Genomic DNA, 15130 nt, shown 5'->3' on the forward strand with positions numbered 1-15130 from the left:
GTGTTTGTTTCAGATTGAGAATTTTGATAGAAAACTAAAAACTATTAAAAAAATAAAAATTTTAGAACTGAAAAATATAACAAAGTCACAAAATCAATGGATGAATTATAGCAGCATATTAGAAACAGCTGAAGAGAGAATTAGTCAGCTAGACAGTTGGTCTGAAGAACATTTTCAGATTAAAGCCATGAAATGCAGATAAGAGCATATAAGAGATTTTGAACATGGTGAATAGTACTAACATAGTGTATTTGTGGTTCAAGGGAGAGTAAAAAGAGAATAGGGCAAAAGTAATATTTGAAGAAATGACTGAGAGTGTTCAAAACCTAATGAAAGAGATTGAGCTACAGATTCAGGAAGGAATAGGAATCAAGTAGTATGGACATAAAGAATACTGTGACAAGGCATATCATAATAAAACGGAACAAACTATAGACAAAGAGAAAATCCTAAAAGTAGCCAGTTGGAAAAGATATATATCACCTCTATGAAGGAGCAAAAATAAATCTAACAGCTGACTTCCCAACAGAAATGCGATCTTTAAAGTGCTGGAAATACTAACTGGCCATATAGAATTCTAGAACTAGCAAAAATATACAAAAATGAAGTAAGAACAATTTTGATTTTAGCAGATGGTGAAATAATTCACCACCAGCAGACCTACACCAGATGAAATTCTACTGGGTGTTCAGGAAGCAGGAAAATGTTCTCCAGCGGGAACTCAGAGCACAGAAATAGGACTGGGATTCTCCTCATTTGTCCATATTCTCTTTCCAATTTAAATTCCTCATAAGAACAGCCCATACGTTGCCCCCCTTACTTATATCTCATTTCTTCAGTACTTATTACTGCTGTTCTTCTCCCATTCTACTGAAAAGATGGTTTTCTAATTGACAAATCCAAAGGTTGTTTTTCCTGCCCTTACTTTACTGGAATGTGGCAACCTTTGAGAGTAATGCTCATCTTGTCCTTCTTAAAATTTGCCGGTATTCTTTGATGTGCTTCAGAATCTTCTGTGGTACTTTGTGTCTTTGTTGAGAGGCCCCTGGCACAGGTTCCTTTTAAAGCTCCACTGTTATTCTGATACACAGCTATATGTGAAAGCCCTTGGTTTCTCTACTCCTTTTTCTTCTGTGATCTCATACTCTCCATTTCCCTTACTATTCTTATTTTGTCTTTCTCATCGTTCCTCTGGCTTTTAAATGATTCTTTTTCCCTAGGGTTCTGAGCTTGGTCTACTATTATTGTATTCACATTTTTTCTGATTTATAATGTCTATACTCATTGTTTTAACTTGTAATCACAAGATTGTGATCAGGGCAGAGACTTAATATATTTTATTCTCTTTTGCCTGTCTTCCTTGTGTCTGGCCATGTAGTGAGTGCTCCATAAATATTTGCTAAATGAATAAATAAATGAATTATCTCATGTTCATATTGTTGCATTAAGAAATACTTCCAGATCGCAAGATAACCAAAATATTTTCCTACAGTTCCTGTTATCAGCTTTATGGTTTTACCTTTCATATTTAGGCCTTTAATCCACATCTATATCTATATATCTATATCTGACTCTATTTCTTATATATACTAGGCCAATTTTCCAAACACCCACCTACTAAACAAAACTTTGTTTTTATTTGTAGTGCCACCTTTATCTATGTGTTAGTCAAGTTGGCTAACCCATCTTTACTAAGATTTAATACATCATTGCCTCCTGTCCAGTGATTTTCAAACTTTATCAACTGTGATTCTCAGAAAGGAAGACAGTCTACGTTGTAAAACACTTTACATGTACACATGTATATAAAATATATACAAGAAAAATTTTACAAACAGTATCCTGTGGTGAATTTACAGTGTATGATATGTTCTGATGTTTTCCATTGCATTTTACTTCATGTTTTAAACATGTTCATCGTGATAACATTAATGGATTATAAGTTATAGTTTAAAAAACAGCTCCAGGAAACCTTCCCACGGACGTCTTTCATATGCTCTCATTATGCTCTGTATGATCTGAATTAGAGTATCTTGGAATCATATTTCTATTGTTATAATTATATGTGTGTCTCCTTCTAGGTTGTGTGTCTCCTTGAGCACAGAGATAATATGTAATTTCTTTGCTCTGCTATCACTGAGCATCTGATTTATTTATTTATAAATAAATTTGTTTATTTTAAATGAATTAGAATTATTTACAAAATAAATTATTTATCATTATATTATAACAGATAATATAATAAATAATATAATAATATATTATAATATAATATACAATATATTATTATTAAATAAATTTAAATTATTATAAGTTTATTTGTGCTATATCCTTGTAGAATTGATACGTCTAGATAACTCATAGTGAACATAACGTGTCTGAAAAGTTGTAGACTTTACATTTGTTTATCTTCTATTTTGAGGAAACTGTTAAGCACGTAGTAATATAAGGAAAGCTTTAGTAATATAATATGGTGTGGGGTTTTATTTTTGCATTGTCCATGTATACTTTTCTGCTTTGCAACACAATAAATATTGTTAATGATCAAGAATAGTATGTTAAGGTATAAGAAATTTGACTTTTTCTTGGGGAGAAAATAGTCTTATGCTAATTGCATCTGTTCTGTGTATAAGCAGTATAATTGTCAAAAACAAATCTCTAAGACCCGTCATATTTTTATGGTTTTGTTAATAGAATTTTCCCTTAGTTATCTTAAATTGTTGTTCTTTTTCAGTCATTATTCAATCTTTTGGACTTTAGAAGATTAGTCCTGAATTATAAGCCTCCATCACATGCTCAAGATTTACCCCGAAACCAAAAGGTAAAATACAAAAAGATTTTTAAGCAGAGCATGTATGATATGGTCTTCCTGTATTATCTGTGCTTGTTTTAGGAGCACTTGCCCCGTCAAGTGTGAAACAGTGTCAAACTTGAAGGTCAACCCATTAATCTCACTTTAGTAATTGCTTTTTTCCTTCCTTTTGAGTTGTCAAATTTCAGTAAACTTTATAGGTTACAATTTACACTTCAAGGTCTTTCCTCAATTGTCTGCTGAAAACTTATGTAGAAATCAAAAAGTTTTTCTATTGTTTCTGTAGATAAGCCCTTGAGAAGATTAGTTTTGCACTGGCTGTCTTTGCAGTACAAATGTATAACTTATATTTTGTAAGTTAATGTTGTTAGGCAATATAATGTGAGAGCTCAGACACAGGGCCAGATTGTCTAGGTTCTGGCTGTGAAGCTAGAGCAAGTTACGTGATCTGTCTTTGTTCAGTTTGCTTATCTGAAAAGTGTAAGTAACAACAGCAGTTATTTTATAGAGTTACTGTGAGAATCAGATGAGATAAAACACATAAAGGGCATAGAAGGGCCTGGTACATAGTAAGTACCAGATGTCAACTCTTGTCTGTTATTATATTGTTTATATTAGCTTTTAAAAAGATAAGACTTGATTTGCATGCAGAAATTCATACTTAGTGGAAAAAAATTGCTTATGGAGACAGTATGCTTGAGTATAGGGCTTTTCTGGTCTTGTCATTAAAGAATTTGTAGCCCTGTAGGGAACTAGTCTCAAAGATATAGAAGTTAAAATTTTAGGTTTCAGTAAAGTCTTGAACTTTGTGTGACCTATTGTTAGTAGTAATGATACATTATTAAACTATAGTTTTCTTTTAGTGTATAATTTTGAAAACTACTTTTACTGTAAACATAGGAAACATTTATAATACAAGCCAGTGGGAATATAATTTGATTTATAACTAGCTTTTTAAGCTATAATCGTTGGGCTATAAAATGTCAGGCTGATAAACAAGCCGTTTTTAAAAGGGAACTCAGATCACCTGACAACCCCTCATACCTCCAGAGAAATTAAGAAAAACTCCTTCAATCATTACAGTTTGTACATGAAACTTTTTGAACCTATTGCTTCCTGTTATTGCAGTTTGTTATTATCGGTGGTTCTTTCTTCTGATGTCTCAGTTGAATTATATTTATAATTTATGTGACATTATTTAGAATTATTACTTCTGGTTAGGTATTCATATGCATATTGACCTTTTTTTTATGTTCCGGAATTTTAGGGCTTTACAGAGTTTTAATTTCTCAGTTGTAGCAGATTTTTGGCAAACTGAATCCTCAGTATATATAAAGGATAATATCTCACTTACAAGTGGGATTTTTGTAGGACTGCAAGATTGGTTTAGTGTTTAGAGTTCAGTGTAATTCACCGTTTTAACAGACTGAAGAAAAAAAACCATATGATTATCTCAGTAGATGAAGAAAAAAGGATTTGACAAAAGCTAGCATCTATTCATGACAAAATCTCTCAGAAGCTAGGAATAGCAAGAAACTTTCTTATCCTGACAAAAGCTCATTTATGAAAAATCTACAACTTATATAATATTTAATGTTGTAAAGGCTGAATGCTTTTCTCCAAAGGTCAGGAGCCAGCAAGGATGTCGGCCCTCACTACTTCTATTAAGCATTAGACTGGAGTTCTCAACCAGTTTTATTAGCAAGAAAAAGAAATAACATGCATGTTGGAAAGGAAGACAGAAAGCTGTCTTCTTATGTATATGACTTGACTGTCTATCTACAACATCCTAAGTACTCTCCACCTACAAAAAGATGCTAGAACCAAGAAATGAATTCAGCAATGTTATATGATACAGGCGAACACACAAAGATCAGTTGTATTTCTAAATACCAGCCGCACACAATTGGAAATTTAAATTAAAAAAATACTTATATACAATAGCATAAAATATGGAATATTAGGGCTAAAGTGGACAAAAGATATATATGAAAACAGCAAGATATTGTTGAGAGAGGTTAAAGAAATAAAGTGATATATTATGTTCATGGATCAGGGGATTCAATATTGTTAAGACATGAATTGTCCTCAATTCAATCTATAGATTCAGTGCAATCCCAGTCATAATCACAGCAGGCTTTTTTATCGGAATTGACATACTGATTCTAAAATTTATATCGAAAATCAAAGGATATAGAATAGCCATAGCAATTTAAAAAAGAAAGACAATGTTGGAAGAATTAATTCTCAGGCTACAGTGATCAAGACACTCTGTTATTGGTGAAAAGATAGTCATATAGCTCAATAGAACAGAATAGAGAGTCCTGAAATAGACCTACATGTACAGGGTGAATTGATTTGAGTCAAAGTTGCCAAAACAATTCAATGGGCAAAGGGAAAATCTTTTAAACTAATGGTGTCATAGGCAGAAAAATAATTCTCAACTCTTACAGGACACTATATATGGGAAAAGAAATTCATAATAGGGTATAAACCCAAAAGGAAGAAAACCATAGGAATTCTTAAAGAAAACACAAGAGAAAATTTTAGTGTCCTGAGTTAAGAAAAGATTTCTTAAGTAGGACATTAAGAAGGCACAAATCATAAAAGAAAAAAGTGATAAAATGGACTTCATCAAAATTAAAAACTTTTAATCTTTGAAAAATTCATACAAAATAAAAAGAGAAGCCACAGACTGGGAGAAAATATTCTCAAAACATGTATCAGATAGAGAGGGTCGGAGCAAAATGTCGGGGTGAGCTGACCCGGGATTCTCTCCCCTCCAAAATACAACAAAAGATTGGAAGAACTGAATTTCAGAGAATAAACATAATGCCAGCTCGTTAGAGACCTACACTACCAAGAAGGCGGAGATCATAACCTTGCTTACACCCTTGGAGGCGCTGGAACGGTAGGAGAGAACATCGCTCCCTCCCCTAGAGTCTGCGATGCTGCGGCGCGGGTCGGGCAGGTGCAGGGGAGGGGCCGCATGACCAGGGGATCATCCAGGACTCCTGCCGCTGATTCAGTGGAGACCCGCTGATGGGGGGGAAAGCTTCCGTCCGTGGGGACCGTATAAATCAAGGGCCTTGGGAGACCAGAGAACAGAACTGATCTGAACCCAGACCAGCACGTAACAGCCACTCCCCCCCAGCAAAGCCAGTGGGCGCAGCCATCTTGCCCCAAGGCGGAGAGCTAACGCCACTCCCGACCCCCATTTAGTGGCGACAGGCTGTAACTGCAACTGAATTCTACCACCATGAGAAAAAACCGCTCCTCTACCATCCAGCAATTTATAAAAGCCCCAGACCAGAAGGAAAACAATAAAAACACAGAATTAAGTCCTGAGGACTTGGAATTAGGTAAACTAAATGATAATGAATTCAGAGCAGCTATAATCAAAAAACTCAATGAGGTAGAGAGAAAGATAGAGAAACAAGCCGAGTTCTGGAGTTACTTCACAAAAGAGATTGAAATCATAAAGAAGAATCAAACAGAATTACTTGAGATGAAAAACACAATGGACCAGATAAAACAGAATACGGATTTCCTGAATGCCCGTGTAGGCAACCTAGAGGAGCAAATCAGCATAATCGAGGACAGACAGGCTGAATGGCGCCAGACAGAGGAAGAAAGAGAACTAAGAATTAAAAAAAATGAGGAAAATCTCCGAGAGATAATGGATTCAATGAGGAGTAAGAACATAAGGATCATAGGAATTCCCGAGAATAGGGAAAAGGAAAATGGAGCAGAAAGTGTGCTTAACGAAATTATTGAAGAGAACTTCCCAAATCTAGGGATCAACGGGGAAATGTGTGTAGAGGAGGGTTTTAGATCTCCTAGATTTGTCAGTGTAAAAAGACCCTCCGCAAGGCACATAATAGTAAAGTTGGCACATAGGAATGATAAGGAAAGAATACTCAGGGAAGTAAGGAAAAAAAAGAGAATAACCTATAAAGGAGCCCCTATCAGACTGTCAGCCGATTTCTCTACAGAAACCCTACAAGCTAGGAGAGAATGGAGTGATATATTCAAAGCTTTAAAGGATAAAAACCTTCAGCCAAGAATACTCTATTCAGCAAGAATTTCCTTCAGATATGAGGGAGAAATTAAATCTTTTCCAGACAAGCAAAGGTTAAGGGAATTTGTAACTAAAAGCCCTCCATTACAAGAAATCCTCAAGAAGGCTCTCATACTTGAAAAAAGAGAAAAAGGGAGAAAGGGGACACAAGCCACAGACTAGGGAGACCGATGGATAGAACCAGAACAGGATAGCAAATATTCAACTATAGCTTTAGGGTAAAAATAAGGAAACTACCAAAACAAGGACGATCTTAGCACTCTAACTACCAGTTAATAAGACAAGTTGGAATAAAAAATGAAAATAATTATTTAGGAGGGGAAGAGCAAAGGGTCTAAATCAGTATTGGTCGAGTAAGTAAGAGACCACCAGAGAATAGACTATATTATACACGAGATTCTAAATACAAACTTCAAGGTAGACACTAAAATAAAGTACAGAACAGAGTCACAAATCATAGATAAGGAAAAATCTAAGAAACCCAGCATAAGAAATTGCAGTATTAAATGGATAGTCTAAAGCACACAGGAAAAGAAACACAGGAAAACAAGATAATGAGCGAAAGATTGACAGCATTAAGTCCACATGCATCAATAATCACTCTCAATGTGAACGGGTTGAACTGTGCAATAAAAAGACACAGAGTGGCAAAATGGATTAAAGAACAAGATCCAACAACTTCTTGCCTCCAGGAAACACACCTCAGCCCCAAGGACAAACACAGACTCAGGGTGAAGGGGTGGAGGACAATACTTCAAGCAAATAGCAAGGAAAAAAAGGCAGATGTTGCAATTCTCATATCAGACCAAGTGGGTTTCAAAATAACACAGGTAAAGAGAGACACAGAGGGACAATATATAATGATCAAAGGGACACTTCATCAAGAAGAAATAACGCTTATAAATATCTATGCACCCAACACAGGAGCACCAAGATTCATAAAGCAACTATTAACAGACCTAAAGGAAGATGTTAAAAACAACACAATCATAGTAGGGGACCTCACCACCCCTCTCACATCAATGGACAGATCATCCAGACAGAAAATCAACAAGGAAATAGTGGAGCTGAATGAAAAACTAAAACAATTGGACTTAATAGACATATATAGATCACTCCACCCTGAAGGAGCTGAATACACATTCTTGTCAAGTGCACATGGAACATTCTCTAGGATAGACCATATGTTGGGAAACAAGACAAACCTCTACAAATTTAAAAAAATTGAAATAATAACAAGCATCTTCTCAGATCATAGTGCTATAAGGCTAGAAATTAATTACAAGAAAAAAGCTGAGAAAGGCACAAAGATGTGGAGACTAAACACACTACTGAACAAGCAATGGATCATTGGAGAAATTAAAGAAGAAATAATAAAATACCTGGAAACAAATGAAAATGATAGCATGCCATACCAACTCATATGGGATACAGCAAAAGCTGTATTAAGAGGAAAATTCATCGCAATACAGGCACATCTTGACAAACAAGAGAAATCCCAAATAAGCAACCTTAAAGCACACCTAACTGAACTAGAGAAAAAAGAACAAATGAAGCCCAAAGTCAGCAGAAGGAGAGAAATAATAAAAATCAGAGCAGAAATAAATACTATTGAAAAAGGCAGTAGAAAGGATCAATGAGACAAAGAGCTGGTTTTTTGAGAAGATAAATAAAATTGACAAACCACTAGCCAGACTTCCAGAGAAAAAAAGGGAGAAAGCTCAAATAAACAAAATCAGAAATGAGCGAGGAGAAATAACAACAGACTCTGCAGAAATACAACAGATTATAAGAGAATACTACAAAAAACTATGTGCCAACAGAATGGATAACCTAGAGGAAATGGATAAATTCTTGGACTCCTACAGTCTCCGAAAGCTCACTCAAGAAGAGGCAGACAATTTGAACAGACCAATCACAAGGAAAGAGATTGAAACAGCAATCAAACGCATCCCAAAGAATAAAACCCCAGGACCAGATGGCTTTCCTGGGGAATTCTACCAAACTTTCAGAGAGGATTTAATACCCATCCTTTTCAAGCTACTCCAAAAAATTAGGGAAGATGGAACACTTCCTAACACATTCTGTGAGGCCAACATCATGCTGATCCCAAAACCTGACAAGGACACCACGAAAAAAGAGAACTGCAGGCCAATATCACTGATGAACATAGATGCAAAAATTCTAAACAAAATTTTGGCAACCAGAATTCAGCAATTCATCAAAAGAATCATACATCAGGATCAGGTGGGATTCATACCAGGGACACAGGGATGGTTCAACATCCACAAATCAATCAACGTGATACACCACATCAACAAACTGAGGAATAAAAACCACATGATCATCTCAATAGATGCAGAGAAGGCATTTGACAAGATCCAACAGCCATTTATGATAAAAACTCTGAACAAAATGGGCATAGAAGGAAACTACCTCAACATAATAAAGGCCATATACGACAAACCCATAGCCAACATCATACTCAATGGGCAAAAACTGAACGCCATCCCCCTGAAAACAGGAACGAGACAAGGATGCCCTCTATCACCACTCTTATTTAACATAGTACTGGAGGTCCTGGCCAGAGCAATCAGGCAAGAAAAAGGAATAAAAGGAATCCAAATAGGGAGGGAAGAAGTGAAACTCTTGCTGTTTGCAGACGACATGATCTTATATATAGAAAACCCCAAAGAATCCATTGGAAAACTGTTAGAAGTAATCAACAACTACAGCAAAGTTGCAGGGTATAAAATCAATTTGCATAAATGAGTAACATTTGTACACTCCAGTAATGAACCAACAGAAAAAGAACTCAAGAATACAATACCATTCACAATCGCAACAAAAAGAATAAAATACCTTGGGGTAAATTTAACTAAGGAAGTGAAGGACCTATATAATGAAAATTACAAGGCCTTTCTGAGAGAATTTGGATGACGACATAAGGAGATGGAAAGACATTCCATGTATGTGGATTGGAAGAATAAACATAGTTAAAATGTCCATTCCACCTAAAGCAATCTACAGATTCAACGCCATCCCAATCAGAATCCCAATGACATTCTTTACAGAATTAGAACAAAGAATCCTAAAATTCATGTGGGGCAACAAAAGACCCCAAATTTCTAAAGCAGTCCTGAGAAAAAAGAACAAAACGGGGGAGGCGTCACAATCCCTGACTTCAAAACATACTACAAAGCTACAGTAATCAAAACAGCATGGTACTGGTACAAAAACAGGTGCATAGATCAATGGAACAGAATTGAAAGCCCGGAAATAAAACCACACATCTATGGACAGCTTATCTTTTTTTTTTTTTTTTAAAGATTTTATTTTTTCCTTTTTCTCCCCAAAGCCCCCCGGTGCATAGTTGTGTATTCTTCATTGTGGGTTCCTCTAGTTGTGGCATGTGGGACGCTGCCTCAGCATGGTCTGACGAGCAGTGCCATGTCCGCGCCCAGGATTCGAACCGACGAAACACTGGGCCGCCTGCAGCGGAACGCGCGAACTTAACCACTCGGCCACGGGGCCAGCCCCTGGACAGCTTATCTTTAACAAAGGAGCTGAGGGCATACAATGGAGAAAAGAAAGTCTTTTCAACAAATGGTACTGGGAAAACTGGAAAGCCACATGTAAAAGAATGAAAATTGACCATTCTTTTTCACCATTCACCAAAATAAACCCAAAATGGATCACAGACCTAAAGGTGAGACCTGAAACCATAAGGCTTCTGGAAGAAAACGTAGGCAGTACACTCTTTGACATCAGTATTAAAAGGATCTTTTCCGACACCATGCCTTCTCAGAGAAGGGAAACAATAGAAAGAATAAACAAATGGGACTTCATCAGATTAAAGAGCTTCTTCAAGGCAAATGAAAACAGGATTGAAACAAAAAAACAACCCACTAACTGGGAAAAAATATTTGCAAGTCATGTATCTGACAGAAGCTTAATATCCTTAATATATAAAGAACTATTGCAACTCAACCACAAAACATCAAACAACCCAATCAAAAAATGGGCTGGAGACATAAACAGACATTTCTCCAAAGAAGATATACTGATGGCCAATAGGCACATGAAAAGATGCTCATCATCGCTGATCATCAGGGAAATGCAAATCAAAACTACACTAAGATATCACCTTACACCCGTTAGAATGACAAAAATATCTAAAACTAATAGCAACAAATGTTGGACAGGTTGCGGAGAAAAAGGAACCCTCATACACTGCTGGTGGGAATGCAAACTGGTGCAGCCACTATTCAAATCAGTATGGAGATTCCTGAAAAAATTAAAAATAGAACTACCATACGATCCAGCCATCCCACTACTGGGTGTTTATCCAAAGAGCCTGAAGTCAGCAATCCCAAAAGTCCTATGCACCCCAGTGTTTATTGCAGCATTATTTACAATAGCCAAGACATGGAAGCAACCTAAGTGCCCAGCAACAGACGAATGGATAAAGAAGATGTGGTACATATATACAATGGAATACTACTCAGCTGTAAAACAGAACAAAATCATTCCATTTGCAATAACATGGATGGACCTTGAGGGAATTATGTTAAGTGAAATAAGCCAGCGAGAGAAGGATAATCTGTGTATGACTCCACTCATATGAGGAATTTAAAATTATGGACTATGAACAGTTTAGTGGATATCAGGGGAAAGGTGGGGTGGGGGGTGGGCACAAAGGGTGAAGTGGTGCTCCTACAACATGACTGACAAACATTAATGTACAATTGAAATTTCACAAGATTGTAACCTATCATTAACTCAATTAAAAAAAAAGGAAAAAAAAGATGCTTTGTATGGTTTTAATCTTTTTAAGTATACTGAGGCTTGTTCTGTGGCCTAACATTTGGTCTATCCTGGATAATGTTCCTTGTGCACTAGTTAAGAATGTGCATTCTGCTTTGGTTGGGTGGAATGTTTTATATATGTCTATCAGGCCTAGTTATTTTAAGTGTTGTTTAAGGTCTCTATTACACTATTGATCTTCTGTCTAGATGTTTTATACGTTATTGAGAGCGTTATATTGAATTCTCTAGATATTATTGTAGAACTCTCTATGTCTGTCTTCAATTCTCTCAATTTTTCCTTCATATACTTTGAGACTGTTAAAAACAAGACAGCAGGTCCAAAATGGAGTCAGTTATGCTAATTCCAACATTACCAAACCAAAACTTGACTTAATTATAGTTTTGGCTCTTCCAAAAGTGGAATCTGAAGTCGGTCAATCAGGAATTGTCTGATCCTCACTAGTCAGGTAATCTGCATGATAGATTCCTGCCATCCCCTAAAGGAAAGTAACCTTGCAGCAACCAATCTGTTTTTATGCCTAGTATAACTTCCTTGTTCCTGCTCCCTTCTTCCAATAAAAGTCTTTCATTTTGTATAGTTCTTCAGAGCTCATTTCTATCTGCTAGACTGGATGTTGCCTGATACAGGAATCATGGAATAAAGTCAATAAGATCTTTAAAATTTAACAGGGCTCATATATATATATACATATATATTTATAATTGTTATAGCTTCTTGACAAACTGAACCTTTTATCAATATATAATGTCCTTCTTTTTCTCTTGTAGCCATTTTTGACTTGAAGTCTATTTTGTCTCATATTAGTACTTCCAAACCTGCTCTCTTTTGCTTATCCTCTGCAAGGTATATCTTTCTCCATCCTTTCACTTTCAATCTATTTGTTTCTGTGGGTCTAAAGTGAGTCTCTTGCAGACAGCATGAAGTTGTCCTCCAGGCTTTGCAGATTGGCTAAGGGCTGGGACACTCTTTCAACAATCAGCCAGGCTTATACTGAGCCTAGGGATCTGCCAAAGATGAAAGCCTAGGGTCTTCTCAAGTTCTTTCTGAGCATATATCTTTCCCTGAACATGAACATATCTTCCTAATTCCCCCATATTCAGACGTGCTTTTGAATGTCCTAATTTCCCGAATAAACTCTGCTCTGTATTTTCTTCTGGAATTTAGGCATCAGTAGATTCTTATTCATCTTGCAGTGTTTTCACGCAATACCCATTGTTATTCCCACCTGAGATTTGTGTTAGATGGAAGAAAAGATACTTTGTATCAGTCTTTCACGTAGCCTCCTAGCCTCCAGACAGATAAGAATAGACATACACAATAATTTGCAAATATGATTGTTTCTGCTCCCTCCAGAACGAGAGTTCTGAATCCCACACTGGGAATGCAACCACACCAGGGAGAGGGTGGCCAAGGGCAAGTAAAAATGCCGCAAAAATTTGCTACCTCTTTTAAGTTACTTTTTATTTTTTGTTTTGTTTTATCATCACCTTGGTTGCTGTACATCTTTGGTGGTTTTCCAGTTTTCTGATAGTTTGTTCTGGCAGTATTTGCTTTTTTCTTTTTTTGTGATTCTGGAGGAGCAGGAAAGCTGGGAGTGCCTACTCAGCCATTTTAATACATCAAGGTATGCACAAGAAGAAATAGAAAACTTGATTTGAGATATTTGTTCATTTCATTTTCATGAATAAGAATGATAATTGGCTTCTCTCTCCTTTACTTTACAAGAGGAATGGAGAGTGGTATTTTGTTAAATGCTGGGGACTGACAGCTCTAAATGAATTCTATAAAAGTCTTTAGATTTCCCAGAATATAGGAAAAGAATGAAATCTGCATATCTCATTCTAAGTATCAAATTTTAAAGATAATATTTTAAAAATGTGATTAATTTCTCTTGCAAACAGATATGCAAAAATCTGAAATAAAATTTTTGCTATTGAATTCACTAAGCCTTTTATAATAGTATATTTAAAAATAAATGTATGAGACAGCATCAGAAAGCTTTCCATTTTATTTCACGTATGTGTTACATTGGTTTAGCATAATAAGAAAAGTCCTGGCAAATCTAAAGAGAAAGATAAATATGAGGTATATGATAAAAAATGACAAAATTATTTATAGTATTTGCTTATTATCTTTCTAATATCTATAGGATATCTTTTTTATTTTTTTTAAAAATTTCTTTTTTTCTTTTCTTTTTGCTTTTTCTCCCTAACTGCCCCCAGTACGTAGTTGTATATTTTAGTTGTGGGTCCTTCTAGTTGTGGCATGTGGGATGCCGCCTCAAAATGGCCTGATGAGCATTGCCACATCCATGTCCAGGATCTGAACCAGTGAAACCCCAGGGCAAGGAAGCAGAGCACGCGAACTTAACCACTTGGCCACGGGGCCAGCCCCAGGATATCCTTTTTAAATATTGATATTGGTAATGTTTTCTTTTTCTTTTGATACAAAAGCTGTGCATTTACTAATTGTATTGATCTATCCAAAGACCCAAATATGATTTCATTGATTTTTTCCTATTATTTTTTTCTTCAATTTCTTTATTGAGATCAGTCAACTCTCTTTAGGTATAATCTCTTTTTTCTATTTAGGTTGTATTTTTTTGAAGTTTTTATTCAAGGCATATTTTTAATATTTCTAAGGTACTATTTAAGGATATTTAGTTCAATTAAAAATGTTATGTTATAGTTTCCTTCTGCTTATTTTGTGTATACTATTTTGGGGATTTTTAAAAATCATTTTGACTCTTATTTTGTGTCCCTCACCGCCCTTATAGAAACAGTGTGTGGATATAGACATTTTTATTAACTTTGTGCACTAAGTTGAGGGGTCTTTTCGGTTTACAAGATTTCTGGTTTAAGAGGCTTTATTGCTTTCTTCTGACAGTATAGTGAAGTGTGTGTGTAGTTTAAAAACAACACTTACATACTTCCTTTTCTCTTAACCATGACAACTCTAAAGGATGCTGTCCTTGTTTTCCTTCCCTACTTTCCTTTAGAAATATTTTTCATTGAGTTTTTCACCTCAAATCCTGTATAATTGCTATACTTTTTCCTGTATCCAATGCTGTCCTCTATCAGACTTTGGAGGTGTTTTTAATTATTGGTTATGTAAGAGGAATTTTCTTATTGATTTTATCTGTTTTATATTACTAACAGTATCTCCACTTCCCTTTTCTCTTTTCTAAACCATTTCTTCAGACTTCTTCACTGGTCACTCATAGAATTATGGTAATTGGAGGGCCAGAGATAGTTTTTTTTACTTTTGATAAATATTTCTCTACTTATAGGCATCTTCAACTTCATAAGATTATCTTCCTTACAGTGATGCAGAAAGTGTGGGAAGTTCATTTGCTTTATCTGGTCTGAATGGGCTTTGGGCGGATGAGTGGGAAGATGGAATTTTAG

General features: G+C 35.7%; 1 protein-coding gene across 1 annotated transcript in view; it reads left to right on the forward strand.

Moving 5' to 3' along the window:
• The first annotated feature begins 2735 nt into the window (after positions 1 to 2735).
• LOC139040755 (olfactory receptor 5L1-like) overlaps positions 2736 to 15130 on the forward strand; it is a 37912-nt gene continuing 25517 nt past the window's right edge. Inside the window, exon 1 of the mRNA XM_070487730.1 lies at positions 2736 to 2821. The gene's annotated coding sequence lies outside the window, so the exon portion shown is untranslated. The remainder of the gene's footprint in view (positions 2822 to 15130) is intronic.

This window comes from Equus asinus, chromosome 17, assembly GCF_041296235.1.
Source record: "Equus asinus isolate D_3611 breed Donkey chromosome 17, EquAss-T2T_v2, whole genome shotgun sequence".
Lineage (NCBI taxonomy): Eukaryota > Metazoa > Chordata > Mammalia > Perissodactyla > Equidae > Equus > Equus asinus.